This window comes from Homarus americanus, unplaced genomic scaffold (genome assembly GCF_018991925.1).
Source record: "Homarus americanus isolate GMGI-L3 unplaced genomic scaffold, GMGI_Hamer_2.0 scaffold58957, whole genome shotgun sequence".
Lineage (NCBI taxonomy): Eukaryota > Metazoa > Arthropoda > Malacostraca > Decapoda > Nephropidae > Homarus > Homarus americanus.
Window position 1 is genome coordinate 532,653 of NW_024740903.1, and position 13,370 is coordinate 546,022.

At 46.8% G+C, this 13,370-nt stretch overlaps 1 protein-coding gene across 6 annotated transcripts in view; it reads left to right on the forward strand.

Annotated features, from left to right (window-relative positions):
• Nucleotides 1-13,370, forward strand: part of LOC121875555 (serine/arginine repetitive matrix protein 2-like) — a 142,910-nt gene that overhangs the window by 114,478 nt on the left and 15,062 nt on the right. For 5 of the 6 annotated variants that reach the window (XR_006090630.1, XM_042380139.1, XM_042380142.1 and 2 more), the window contains one exon: nucleotides 43-90. The exons of the other annotated variant lie outside the window; for it this stretch is intronic. The gene's annotated coding sequence lies outside the window, so the exon portion shown is untranslated. The remainder of the gene's footprint in view (nucleotides 1-42; nucleotides 91-13,370) is intronic. 6 annotated transcript variants of the gene reach the window in all.

A 13,370-nucleotide genomic window follows, 5' to 3' on the forward strand; every position in this document is an offset into this window, starting at 1 on the left:
TGTTGGTGTTTTTACTAATATGTTTTATTTCTTTACTTTCAGATTTCTTCCAAGTTTACTGGCAGTGAGAAGGTCCTGCTACTTGTTGAGGTAAGAGAGAGAGAGAGAGAGAGAGAGTAACAATAACAACAGGTGTCCACAAGTAACAACACACACACAGCTCACACCACAAGACACTCTGGCTGTGTCAGAATCTTCCCAAGACATTACTCCACACTCCATCGCTTACTTTCTCCTTTCCTTTACTCGACGGTAAATTTGCTTAGTCAACACAGCCAGCCAACACGAGAGAGTTTGGGGACACATTTAGGGAATTTGGGACATATTTAGGGTGTTTGGGACACATTTAGGGAGTTTGGGACACATTTAGGGCGTTTGGGACACATTTAGGGAGTTTGGGACACATTTAGGGCGTTTGGGGGACATTTAAGAAGAAGAAGAAGAAGATCTCCTCCTCGACCACATCTCCCCCCCCCCCTTGGTGCCGCTGAAGGTGTGTACATTTGAGTCCGAGAAGAGGGTGAATAATAGTGTCCCTCATCCCTAACACCATCATCATTCATACTGGCTGGACTCATTACTCATATCCCTGTCGTCTGATTACCGAGGCGGGCATGAGTAAGGGGGATCTTATCTCATTATTTCACTCATTCACCATTGTGGGTGTAGGGGGGGGGGAGAGAAGGTGAGAGGGGGGAAGGAGTAGGGGGGGAGGAGAGGTGAGGGAAGGGTAGGTGAAGAGGGGTGGGGAGTAGAAGAGAGTTTATCATTGAAATCAGGTGAGCTTATTAGTGAACTCAGGTAAACCTATTAGCAGTATCAGGTAACCTTATTAGGGGAATCAAATAAGACTTATGCTATTATCAGGTAAGCTTAATGAGGCAATCTATCTAATAATTAAATCAAGTAAGCTTAATAAGGAAAGGTAAATAGGAATCACATTATTAATTTCACACACACACACACACACACACACACACACACACACACACACACACACACACACACACACACACACACACACACACACACACACACACACACACACACACACACACACACACACACACACACACACACACACACACACACACACACACACACACACACACACACACACACACACACACACACACACACACACACACACACACACACACACACACACACTGGCCCCTTAGAGGTGAAAGGACTTTGTCAAAAGTAAATAAATAAAATAATGACCATCATAGTGTCTAAGGAAGGGGTGGAGGAAGGGGTGGGAGGAGTGGGGAGGGAGAAAGAGTGGGGAAGGGAGAAAAGAGTGGGGAAGGGGGGGTGAGGGGTGGGAGGGGGGGGGAGTGGGAGGGAGGGGGGGGTGGGGAAGGAGTGGAAGAGGAGGGAGAGGGAGTGGGGGAGGGGGGAAAGGGGGTGGGGGGAAGGGGGTGGGGAGGGGGGAAAGGGGGTGGGGAGGAGGGAAAGAGGGGTTGAGAGGAAGTGGTGAGAGGGGGAGGGAAGGAAGGGGTTAGTACAGGTCTCGTCCACCACTGCGTCACAGGTGCGACCCTCCGCCACTGATATAAGACGTGCTCTAATTTTTCCTCAACTCACTGGTACTCACGCGTCTTTTTCTTTTAGCTGATCTCACGCTTCGTTTTCTTTTAGCTGATCTCACGCCTCGTTTTCTTTTAGCTGATCTCACGCTTCGATTTCTTAAGCTAATCTCACACTCCAGTTTCTTTAAGTTAATCTCACGCCTCGTTTCCTTTACTGTCTTCTCATGCCAAACTCTTATAACTAACGTTGACACCTGCGAGTACTGAAACAGACCAAAAGCCTGATATTACCCCCCAGCATTACCAACAGGCTAAAGTTTTCTCTATTGAATCTTGAGACTTACAGTATAAGCGAACTATGGCGCTCTTTTTTTGATGGTTAGGTTAGGTTAGGTTAGGTTAGGTTAGGTTAGGTTAGGTTAGGTTAGGTTAGGTTATCGTATCTTCATCACGTGAGATAATCTAGGTTGTTGAGTCTTCAGGTGTTCCTTTTTTTACCTATACAGCTCTTTAACTCGAGTATTCAATTACCTGATCCACTTAACAGGTGAGATGAGTCTCTTGGCGTCACGTCTGGCCAGGGAGATGTGACTCTCTCTTATAATATCTCGTTCCAGGCTATAACTCTAACCCCCACTCATGAGGTGGTGATAACTTGCTGGTGTACCGTGTTATAACATGTTAGGGCGTGTTATGGTGTGTTACGGTGTGTTATGCATGTGAGAATGGAGAGAGAAAGAGAGAGACTGTGTGTGTGTGTGTGTGTGTGTGTGTGCATCGGAGAGGGACAGGTGTAATTACAGGTGACTATCATAAGGACACTCATCTAGTTAAGCTCCGTCTAGGTCAACACAGAACTTAACATGGCCAGAGGACTATGATAGACGGTCTTAACATAGTAACCAGCAGAAGGCCTATCAGAGGAGCGTAATTTAATCAATATCTAGGTGCTGGAGAGTTTGTGAGTGGGCAGATATCAGAGTCAAGTGCATCCGAAAGTAAGTGTCTTATTTACGAGCAATAGATATATACAATCACACACTAAAGTTCTGCTCTCACCTCTTCTACTGAACCACAAACCCCGAGATTCACACCCATGAAACCGAAGCAGTTATGGATTAGTGTCTACTGCTTCGGATTCTTAAGTCTGGATCTTGGGGGTTCGTGGTTCAAGAGAGGCAACGGGACTTTTATGGATGAATGTACCCCCCTCCCCCCCCTATAAGTTAGTCTACAGAAAGTTGTATTAGGGCTGAGATAATTAACGTAGCGATAATCTCACACAAGACTCGTAGTCGTCCTCCTCGGCTGTTAGAGAAACAAATTAACCTTCTTAGTAAGTTAGGTACACCGTCGTGGCTCCGTGGCGGGGAAAAAAACGAGACAATTTGAGGTACAATTGTCGTACTGGAAAGCTGTTGGCGTTAGAACCATCATGGACATTATATTCCGGTCATTGTTTTTTTCCGGGGGGGGAGGGGTGCTTGGGATGGGAGGCGGCGGTGGGTGGTAGTGGGTGGCGGTGGGTGAGGGAGGGAGGGAGGGAGGTGATTAAGAGAGAGGGGTAGAGACGTCAGGTAGCCGGATTGACCAAGCATAACAAGAGTCAAGCAGATAGTTATTTACTTTTAGGGATTATACGTCATGTCTAAATAAGAACACATTGTGATCAAAAAGGTTCTGAAAACATAAAGATCGATGAGAGAGAGAGAGAGAGAGAGAGAGAGAGAGAGAGTCACCAACACCACGCAGGTAACAAGAGTTTGCAGTATGCTCAAGGAGACACCAGGTTTGTCATATCAACACCGCGACGGTCACCTCTCTTGTGGGTTGATGTCTCTGTGGAATGGATCAGCTAGGCGAGGTGGGCGAGTTTAATTGGCGAGGTGGGTGAGTTTAATTGGCGAGGTGGGCGAGTTTAATTGGCGAGGTGGGTGAGTTTAATTGGCGAGGTGGGTGAGTTTAATTGGCGAGGTGGGCGAGGTGAAGCGTGTAAGGCGAGCCAGAGAAGGATTAAGCTAACAACGAAATTAAACTTATAAGAATTGATCAAACTCAAAGAAAGTAAAGCTTAGTAGAGGAAATGGAGAAGCTTAAAAAAATATGTAGTTAGGACGAGATATTGAAGCTTAAATCCCACCAGAACAACAACACTGCCAGCACGAGCATTCAACTTCACCTGACGTTGACTCTTACTTACAACGCTATACTAATGAGTTACACCAGACCAACTTACGCCAGACGCCTTTCGTAGCGCCCATTTACGGAACAAGAATCAAAAGAGATCGCTGGGACTAAGGTTTAACCCACCCATTCTGCCTCCCCCCCATTCCCCTCCCCCAATTCAAAGGCTAAGGTTTAACCCACCCATTCTGCCCCCCCCACCCCTCCCCCCAATTCAAAGGCTAAGGTTTACCCCTACCTATCTCCCCATCAAGGCCACCTCCCCCTCAAGGACCAAGGATAAGTCTTGAAGCAAACAATAGACTAATGATTGGAGTTTTTACGTTGTTACCTCAGTTAGTAATTATCTCCCATTGTTTTTATATCTTCAAGGGGGTCTACGATAAGTCCTAGTAAAAAAATGAACCTGTGTTATTAGTCTATAGTACTTTAGAACTTACTGACAGTATTATACACACTATGTTATAATACTCCTGTACACACTGACTTGTAATTACAGTATGTGTCCTGGTATTGTTAAGGTCTGTTTACTCTGGTACTGTATAACATCACATGACCTTTGAGTTAAATACCACATGGGTAGTTATTCCTAGATGTTGTTAGTGGTCAATCCAGAGAGCTTTTAAGTGGCCATGGAGAGACAAAAATACCTATACCACAGAACAAAATTTCGTACACAAATTTGTATTTTTATGAAGTGGAATAAATGTCAGGTTTCATTTTTTTTTTAGTTTTAATATCTAGTTAAGGGACGGGAGTGGGAAGGGAGCTTTGAGTTGGTTAGATTAGGTTTGAGCAAGTTAGGCTAGGTTAGGAAAGCTGGGACTTTCTCACAAAACCAGAACACCACAAGCGTGAGGTTTACTCCTTTCTTGACCGACCCCCCAAAAAAACGTCATGGTCCACTTTGACACGTTGTCTGGCCTGCGGTTCACACGTAACGACTGTGAGAATGTGACTGAAATTTAATCGCGTTATTGGCCAGACTGTCAGGTGCAAGAGTATCACATTATCACTTTGTATTGAAGGACGACACTGAGTTGCTTCGCTATGACTGTTTCCTGTTAAAAGTTTCTCCCCAATAACACACTTTAATGGTAAAAATATTAGGCTGTGTGCGTTGTGTATACTGTATCTGTGTATACTGTATCTGTATTGGTACGTGTGTGTGTGTGGGGTGTGTGTGTGTGTGTGTGTGTGTGTGGTGGTGTGGGTGTGTGTGGGTGTGTGTGTGTGGTGGGTGTGTGTGTGTGTTACTGCACCCGTCAAGGTTCTCCAATTACAGGTGTCAATGTGGCGTGCATCCATAACACACCAAGGTAATGGTTTCCTGGACGTTTTGTGGGATGTGTGTGACGTGGAGGCGTGGTGTGTGACGGGAGTGCACGACGTGGACGTGGACGTGGAGGGTGTGTGACGTGGAACGTGGGGGGTGACGTGGACGGGGTGTGTGTGACGTGGAGGGTGTGTGACGTGGAGGGTGTGTGAAGGGTGTGTGACGTGGAGGGGTGTGTGACGTGGAGGGTGTGACGTGGAGGGTGTGTGGACGTGGACGGGTGTGTGACGGAGGTGTGTGACGTGGAGGGTGTGTGACGTGGGGGGTGTGTGACGTGGGGGTGTGTGACGTGGGGGTGGTGTGACGGTGTGTGTGTGTGACGTGGTGTGTGACGTGGGGGTGTGTGACGTGGGGGTGGGTGGGGGTGTGTGGACGTGGGGTGTGACGTGGGACGGGGGGTGTGGACGTGGAGGGTGTGTGACGTGGAGGGTGTGGTGAGGTGTGTGACGTGGAGGGTGTGTGACGTGGACGTGGAGGGTGTGTGACGTGGAGGGTGTGTGACGTGGGGTGTGTGACGTGGAGGGTGTGTGAGGGTGTGGAGGGTGTGTGACGTGGAGGGTGTGTGACGGGGGGTGTGTGACGTGGGGGGTTGTGACGTGGGGGTGTGTGACGTGGGGGTGTGTGACGTGGGGGTGTGTGACGTGGGGTGTGTGAATGAAGTGAAGTGTGTAGGGTGTGTAAGTGTAGGGGTGTGTGACGTGGGGGTGTGTGACGTGGGGTGTGTGTGACGTGTGTATGGCTTTGTGACGTGTGTAGGGGTGTGTGACGTGTGTATGGGTGAAATACAGACCTAACACATAAGCACAATATTGACCTCCAGAGAACAACCTCCAGATCACTCGTTTGTTCTCAATCTTAGACCATCGTGTACACGTGTTTGTTCACCTCCAGAGTGTAATAAATGGATGACTTGGAACACTCAACACAAATGGAATTCTCTCGTAATAAAACACCTTGTATTTGTCTTCACTTTCTCCTCAAGAGTTGTAAGTCTCTCTTGGGGGGCTAGGGGGGGGCTGGAGGGCTAAGGAGGGGGGCTGAGGAGGGGGCTGAGGGGAGAGAAGGTGCTGGGCGGTGTGGGGGCTGGAGAGTCGTTACAGTATATAAAGGAATATGCTAATGTAAACTACTGTAGGGTGAAGTGATGATGAGGTTCTGTTATTTACCGACACACACTCATTCATCACGTCTGTTCTTACACTGTTGTTCACAAACGATGGAAAGTTGAACAAATTATATATTCCCCTTAGAGTCATGTAAAGTATGTATGTATGTATTTATGTATATGTCGGTGTGTATGTATGAATTTAATAAATATATGTACTGTACCATTACGAACATAGGCCTATAGACACCCAGAGAGAAAGCTTCCTTGTGCTTTAATCTTCATCTTTGTGTTATCATCAAGCACGACACAAGATAAAGAGACAACACCTGAGGGCGAGGGAGGACGGCAGGTGGCATAGCATGACCACTATCAGCGTCAGGACCTGCTGCAGGAGGCCATGGCCCAGGTCCCACACTGACCCACATAACATAGGCAGCAACTGTTGGCTCACACACGCCGCCGGGTCACTCAGTAATTTATGGTAATACTTCCGCTGGGGGTTGACGAGGGTGTGGTGCCGGGTCGAGCCCTCCACCAGTACTTCCTCTCACCTGCCTCGTACACCTGTTGCAGAGAGAGAGAGAGAGAGAGAGAGAGAGGAACGGCAGGAAAAACGGGGAACAAGGGGGCGGTACAAATACTACTCTAACTAAATAAACCAGGGAAGAAGATGAGGAGGAAGAAGGAAGAGGAAGAGGAGGAGGAAGAAGAGGAAGAAGAAGAGGGGGGTAGGAATAGGAGGAGAAGCAGTAGAAGGAGGAGGGAATAAAGAGTGAGAAACTACCCAGTATTCACTTAACGGATTTTTCCCACAAAATTCACTTCACACGAGACTGATAACGTGAAGTATGATACCTGTACAACGACGTGAGGTTACAGGACAACAACGTGAGGTTACAGGACAACAACGTGAGGTTACTGGACAACAACGTGAGGTTACAGGACAACAACGTGAGGTTACAGGACAACAACGTGAGGTTACAGGACAACAACGTGAGGTTACAGGACAACAACGTGAGGTTACAGGACAACAACGTGAGGTTACAGTACAACAACGTGAGGTTACAGTACAACAACGTGAGGTTACAGGACAACAACGTGAGGTTACAGTACATAATATAAGGTGTACGAGTAGTCATCTTACTCGTAAATGTCTCTACCAACGTGACCTAAGAATGGAAAGTTGTTTATACATTATCAAGTGAACCTAACGTAACCTAACGTAACCTAACCTAACCAAACGTAACCTAACGTAACATAAACCTAACCTAACATAAATACGAGTTGTAATAAGTAGTGTGTTGTGCCAGAATAGTATCGATATTTTATTTTCATCGTCATTGTGTAATTTTCTCTTTAAGTGAGTCACGTATAGAGCTAACGGCACATCTGGATTTTTTGTTAAGTTTAATTTAGTTCAATTCAGTCTAAGGTGATCAATGTTAAGGAGATCTGAAAGGTTCAGTCAGTGAGCGGGTGAGTCATTCAGTGAACAGAAACTCACTTAAGGTCAACAGAAGGTAACTTGCGACATGAGACCGAAAATTTGAGAGTGAAACGTCTATCACATCCCTCAGTCTGTCTTTCTCACCTTGTCGTCTGGATGTTAGTAAATCAGTTGGTGGTTTTTCCCGACAATTAAGAACACAGTTGGCCACGAGGGTACATGGGTGATGGAATTATCTTGTCGTGCTGGGAAACGGTATAAGTGTCAGCACAGGAAAGTTGGGACAGAGAGGAACTGTACATCAAGGAATAGGTTCAAGGGGATAGTTCGTAGCAGGTCCTGTGTGAGTCGAGGCTTGGGGAATGACAGTAGAGCTGTGGGGAGGATAGGCAGGTGGTGGTGGTGGTGGCTGTGGTGGTAGCGGCGGTGTGGTGGTGGTGGTGACTGTGGAACCATTGAAATTCCTGATTGTCAAGACGCCTGAGGACAGGAAACTGGTGGCTGTCCGCACCTCAACCGTCACAAACCAGGCCCCCCCCACCTGTCCTGGCGCCAGTAAGATGCACCACAAGGTCATTGAGCTGCAATGATGAAGGTCCGATGACTCAGCTGCTTTTATGATGAATTTAATCCCCTAACAAACCAAACGAAACCTAACCTAACCAAACGCAATAAAAAAAAAATGATTTGAACCAATAAAATTTCGTGCAGCGCGATAGTGTGTGGAAGGGATTTTCTTCCTGTGTACTGCCCGAAAAGTTATGTTAGATCCCCGGGTCCGTTGAGCGCCCTAGGAGGAAGTATCTGAGGACAACATTGTAAAGTTCTTGTTGGGTCACCAGTGTGGGGTCCAGGGTCGAGGGATAACTGATTGATTGATTGACTGGGTAAACTATCCGGCGACGCAGTTCTTGTAGGATGAGACAGGTGGGTGTGTACCGTACATCTGTTACAGTATCGAGGGAAGAATAACCACCATGTGTTGCGGCCTCGGGATGTTAATGGTGAGTGATATTTATCCTAACATGTGGTCAAGTTTTCTCCCTCCCTCCAGGCGAGACTCCGAGGGTCATCAACCACACCTTGTCAACCTTCATCTCTTATTTACACTTTCCTTCTTCAGTTAACACTTTCTTCGTTCACCCACTTTTGTTTCTATTTCAACGGTGGCCGAGTGGTTTATTGTACTTGGTTGGACCCACATGTTCTTGGTTCGAATATCTTAACAGGTATTTCGACTGGGTTAAAACAAGCACAACCACCCGATTGACTTACACTCTCACGTTTGTCACTTGAGTGGACTTATAAAATTATTCACACTTGTATTGAGTTTTACTTCACATAATTTTTAATTTTTATTTTACGCTTAAAGACCTTAGTTGTTGATGATCGGTAATAACATTATAACAATAACAGTTTTGTATGTATGTGTGTATGTATGTGTGTATGTATGTATGTATGTATGTATGTATTTTACAAAGTCACCCTCGAACACAACCAATAACAAACAATATTGGACCGTCAAGCCTGTACGACTTCTCCTGTTCCCACCATTACCCCCATAACTCACCACTACCTCCCATTATGGTGGTGTCCATAACCACCTGAGAGCCGGACACTCCACCAACTTGTAAACTATGTAGATATTTGTGTTCGTGTGGCTGACCTCCTGATTGGTTAAATATAAACCTCAATATAAGAACATAAGAATGGAGGAAACTACAGCGGGCCTATTGGCTCATACTGGGAAGTCCCGTTTACACCCAACCCCTATCGCTCATATATCCGTCCAACCTATATTTGAAGCTTCCCAGAGTGTTCGAGTTAATGATGATGTTTGGTAACTTGTTCCATTCATCCACTACTCTGTTTCCAAACCAATGTTTACCTATCTCGTGGCTAAATCTTAATATGTCTAATTTAAAATCATTGTTACGAGTTCGCTCCTGGTTGGATAGTTTGAGTACCTTTGTTATATCACCTTTGTTTAGCCCTGACTTCCATTTATACACCTCGATCATGTCGCCCCTCACTCTACGTCTCTCGAGGGAGTGCAAATTAAGATGCTTTAACCTGTCTCTATACTCAAGGTTCCTAATGCCCGGGATTAGTGTTGTCATTCTCATCTGTAGGCTTTCTAGGGATTCTATATCCATTCTGTAGAACGGTGACCAAAACTGAACTGGGTAATCCAAGTGAGGTCTCACAAGCGCAAGATATAGTCTTAGGATGACCTCGCTAGTCTTGTAACTAACACTCCTTCGTATGAACCCAAGTACTTTGTTAACCTTGTTTCGAGCAAATACACATTGTTTACTTGGTTTAAGATCACTACTTATCATTATTCCTAAATCTTTCTCACAGTCAGATTTCTCTATAACAACGTTGTTCATATGATAGCTGGTTTCTCTGTTTACATCTCCTAGACGAAGTACTTTACATTTGTCCACATTAACTTGCATCTACCATAACGGACCTTCTTCTCGATATGTGTCGTTAAATGGGGGTTTCACAATTAACAGACCCTCGATATAATGGACTTTCCTCTCCAAATAGTCCGTTAAATGGAGGTTTCACTTTAAACAAGACAAACAGACAGGTAGACAATATGTTCAGGATAAGATACGTGAAGCTGAATTACTTGTTTTGGTAATTTGTGGAAGGACTATCAAACACAATGGCCACACAGGACAACATAATGGCCACACAGAGCACCACAGTGGCCACACAGGACAACACAATGGCCACACAGGAAAATATAATGGCCACACAATACATTATACACGACAAGACAAATAAACAAACAAAAATCATAACCTTTACAAGTCTTAAAGAAGAAGGAAATTAAAACATGCAAACCTGTCTATTGAAAGAGGAGCCAGGGAGGAGGGAGTCAGGGAGGGAGGAGCCAGGGAGAAGGGAGATAGGGAGGAGGGAATTGAGAGAAGGGGAGGAGCCAGGGGAGGAGGGGGTCAGAGAGGGAGGAGCCAGGGAGGGGAACCAGAGGAGGGAGCTGAGAGAGGAGGGTGGGAGAGGGAGGAGCCAGGGATGAGGGAGTCAGGGGAGGGAGGAGCCAGGGAGGAGGGAGTCAGGAGGGAGGAGTCGGGGAGGAGTCAGGGAGGGAGGAGCCAGGGAGAAGGGAATGGGGAGGAGGAGGAGTGGGGAGGAGGGAGGTCAGGGAGGAGGGAGTCAGGGGGATAGGAGGGAGGAGCCAGGAGGAGGAGTCAGGGAGGGAGGAGCCAGGGGGAGGGAGTCAGGAGGGAGGCAGGGAGAGAGTCAGAGGAAGGAGCCAGGGAGGGAGGAGCCAGGAGAAGGGAGCCAGGAAGGAGTCAGGGAGGGAGGAGCCAGGGAGAGGAGTCAGAGGAGGAGCCAGGGAGAGGAGTCAGAGGGAGGAGCCAGGGAGGGAGGGAGTCAGGGAGAGGAGCCAGGGAAGGGAGTCAGAGGGAGGAGCCAGGGAGAAGGGAGTCAGAGGGAGGAGCCAGGGAGGAGGGAGTCAGGGAGGGAGGAGCCAGGGAGAAGGGAGTCAGGGAGAAGGGAGTCAGGGGACAAGTCAGGGGAGGGAGGGAGTCAGGGAGGAGGGAGTCAGGGAGGGAGGGAGTCAGGGAGGAGGGAGTCAGGGAGGGGGAGGAGCCAGGGAGAGGGAGATGGGAGGGCAGCCAGAGAGAAGGGAGTCAGGGGAGGAGCCAGGAGGAGGTGGGGAGGGAGGAGCCAGGGAGAAGGAGAATGAGGGAGGGAGCAGCCAGAGAGAGGGAGTCAGAGAGGGAGGCCAGGAGGGAGGGAGTCAGGGAGGGAGGAGCCAGGGAGAAGGGGAGATAGGGAGGAGGGGGGAGTCAGAGGGAGGAACCAGGGAGAAGGGAGTCAGGGAGGGAGGGAGGAGCCAGGGAGAAGGGAGTCAGGGAGGGAGCAGCCAGAGAGAAAGGAGTCAGGGAGGGAAACATGAGATCAAACATTATATTTCAGGTCGTGGAACAAGTGAGTCAAGTTTCCTCTCATGGTTAGCGCTTCTGGGCAGTGGTGGCGCTCAAACACACTGTGCCAACCAACCAACCAACCAGCACAACCAACCAACCAGCACAACCAACCAGCACAACCAACCACCACAACACATAATTACTGACCTTCCCCTCTCGACACTGAACAAGGACGCCGCTGAATTAAATTATCACTATATCAACAACTTGAAGGTCACGTCCATATGATAATAATAATAATAATTCACCTGTCACCTTCACCCAGATGAACCTCTTCCGTGACTGATGCTGAACAAATCCCTCGCCAATTTAAGTTGCCTAAGAAATTTCACTGACATATACTCATACGGTCTTAGTCTTTAATGATACTGACCGCCTGTGTGACTGATCAAAAGATTCCCTCAGCCACTAAGATCTCGGAGTCCTTGAAGGCACTAACCGAGTCCTTAAACCTCTCTAAAAGGATCCTTATAATCCTTCGTAGGACCCCACAAATGTTTTAAGATGTATAGGAACTGACGGCAGTGTTCACAGCTGTTGAGGATCTTGTGGACAGGTCGGTAAGGAAGGATAAGAATGGATAATTTACCTTAAGAGGGATGCCTGTCCTTCTTGCCAGCCAGATGTTACAGGAGGACTTTCTGCTTCACACCTGCGGCTGTTATTTCCGCAGACGAAGGCGCAGAAAGCCATCATTATCATCACCACCTCACAACTGTTGATAGAAATAATTATTGAAATTAGTCTAAAAGTTCCCAAGTTCTGCTAATAATATATGATAAAAAAAATTGAAGAGAATTTTATCAGAATTGGATGGTTTTAGAAGTGAGTAATATAATGTAATGACCATAACTACTGACACACGTACAACATTACGAGTAACACAGAATAAAAGAAAATACAGCAGGAAATGCACAATAAATACAGCAGGAAATACAAAAGTACTCGATAAATACAGCGGAAAATACAAAAAATACACAATAAAATATAAAATACACGAAAAATACAAAAGAAAAAAACAATAAAATACAGAAAAAACAGATAAGAGATTACGGAAGAATTACAAAACTACAATACAGAATTTAAAGAAATATTCTGAATTAGTTATTAGTGGCGTCTTTCCTCTCTTTGTCTCCCGGCAGGTGAGGTAAGGCCACTAATCAGCCACCTGCTTCCTGGAACCAAGGTATAATACTTCTTGCCTTTGTCTGTCTGTCTGTCTGTCTGACTTACCTTGAAGCTTCACACGGTTGACCCGTGAATAAAGTTATCTACCGTGAGTGTTGGACTGTACCATGAGTGTTGGACTGTACCGTGAGTGTTGGACTGTACCATGAGTGTTGGACTGTACCATGAGTGTTGGACTGTACCATGAGTGTTGGACTGTACCATGAGTGTTGGACTGTACCATGAGTGTTGGACTGTACCATGAGTGTTGGACTATTACCATGAGTGTTGGACTGTACCATGAGTGTTGGACTGCCACCATGAGTGTTGGACTGTGCCATGAATGTTGGACTGTTCCATGAGTGTTGGACTGTACCATGGTGTTGGACTGTACCATGAGTGTTGGACTGTTATGAGTGTTGGACTATTACCATGAATTGGACTGTTCCATGAGTGTTGGACTGTACCATGGTGGACTGTACCATGGTATTTGGACTGTACCATGAGTGTTGGACTGTACCATGAGTGGTGGACTGTTCCATGAGTGTTGGACTGTACCATGGTGTTGGACTGTACCATGAGTGTTGGACTGTACCATGAGTGTTGGACTGTACCATGAGTG